The following is a 2,176-nucleotide window of genomic DNA, read 5'->3' as shown; positions in this document are numbered from 1 at the left end:
GACTTAGTATATATCGCACATTATCCATTGATTTTGGACACAGTTATAGACTAAGATCACATGACCCCATACTGTCAAGCCACGCCTCAAATAATGCCCCTGGGGTCATGGACCCTTCCCTGATCGTTAGTGCGCTTATTATCCCTGTTCACAGATGGTTGAGTCATACTCACAATAACAGCATTGCAAGAGCAGGACAATTGAACATGGAGTACTAAACTTCAACAAACAAGAACTCATGCAAAGACCTACTCAACTTTTGTTTTTAGATTTTTCTACCTGGATTACTGAGATTATTGAGGACATTACTGAAACAAATTTCCTATAATAACCTAATGTATTGAGATGTACGTTAGAAGATTCTGCTCCAATAACATGATGCGAACGCCTCAGGTATCTTGTCAGTGCAGGTTTTTTTCTACGACCTTGTCATGGTTGTAGCCTGTAGGCAAAAACTGAGAACTGAGCCATACCAGTGAGTGCAGAACAGGGAAGAGATTAGGCTTCCTTTAGTGATGAAGTATTTATACACCTACATGATCGCACACAACTTAGAGGAATTTTAGCATTACCTCCCWATACTTCACCTCTTGCCACCACCTTTTTATTTCCCCTTTGCTCTCTCCCTTCTGTCCCTCTGTTAGCCTCCATCTGTGTGTTCTGCACCAACCTGTTCTGTCTGTCTGTAGCCTCTATTTCTGACCCACTGCGTCTCCTTCTGTCTGGACTGCCAGACAGAAACACATTTGTGGTTTTATTAATTCATAGTAAAGTTGGTTGAAGTTCACACAAAGAATTTTAAACAGCACAACTTTGTTCTTAAAGTAACACTGATGTCACAAGACATTATCAGTGACCTATCATCTCCTATGCCTCCTACACTCTCCATTTTCTCCATGTTTTCTTTTATTTTTAACCTTTTAGCTAGTTGGTCCTGAGTTCGAGCCCTTTCTGTGTGGAGTTTGCGTGATGCATACATTTAGGGTCCCTTCAGATCTCAGMCTCCCTTGAAAAAGAGATCTGTGATCCAWYTGGGATTTACTTGGGTAAATAATAGTTACAAGAAATAAAACTAATTTGATTTTAAGAATAAGATCTTGTGTGGAGAAATGATGGCATTTGACTTTGACTTTGGTATAAAGTTGGTCAAATAAATTTAACTCAGAAATAAATTACACAAATGTCCATGGAAAAACAGGAGGCTCACTGTGGATGTGTTGTCCTGGAAGGAGTACGCCTCAGCCAGGCAGTGTAGGGACACGTTTCTGCACCATCTGTTGGAAAAAGGGCAACCTTTTTGTGACAAAATTGTCACAGAGACCATCCTCATTATCATCCTAATTATCATGCCTGTTAATATTGTTAATATCCTTATCATCAATACATTTTTTATATTATCCTTGTTTTTATCCTCACGATCATTCTTGTACTTCTTCTCATCTTTCTTGTCATCATTTTTGTTATCATCCTACCTGATAACAAATGTTAAGGAAACATTCTTGTTTATGTGCTGRAACATATACAGTACCTAAAATCAGTTATTTTATTATGAATAAAGTCCATGATATGTTGTCCAGAGCAGGTATGTACTATGTAAGTATAATGTACCTTCTTTATTGACTTGAAAATGTGATAAAAAAAAATTGAAGCCAGAATAAATATACAGAAAACCAAGTGAATWCTCTGTGMAAATCTTTTGTCTTCAGYTGTAAAACTCCATKTCATTKTCCCAGCCACTGTCTCCCAGCACCTGTGTGTGTGGCCTTGAGTCTTATCARGACAAAAACAAGGGCCCTCTCTCCAGCCCTGCATCTGTAAGGTCTCCCTCTCCTCGTTTGTCTTACGTCCTCTCACAAAGCCCAAACACCCTGATCACACCATGAAATTAGTCTTTTTTTTTCTGATATTTAGTTTCAGAACAAAATTATTTCAAATATTTATACTTTAAGTAGATGTATTGCAGTTCACAGAATACAGAGGCTACACTGTATATCTTGTAATAAAATGTTTTATTATATTTTTCTGTTTGTACTTAGCCAGGTAAAAACCAGACCCTTGTCCTTCACGTTGCTTCGTACGATGGTCTGGACTCACTGCTATAGAGAAGCGATTCTTGCAGGAGGAGTGGCCTCTGCTGAAGTGTGTATGTCGTTGTGAAGGAGGCTAAGCTAAGAAG

The sequence above is a fragment of the Austrofundulus limnaeus genome, unplaced genomic scaffold (genome assembly GCF_001266775.1).
Source record: "Austrofundulus limnaeus strain Quisiro unplaced genomic scaffold, Austrofundulus_limnaeus-1.0 Scaffold1082, whole genome shotgun sequence".
In the NCBI taxonomy this organism is placed as follows: domain Eukaryota; kingdom Metazoa; phylum Chordata; class Actinopteri; order Cyprinodontiformes; family Rivulidae; genus Austrofundulus; species Austrofundulus limnaeus.
Note: the sequence above shows the minus strand (reverse complement) of the source record.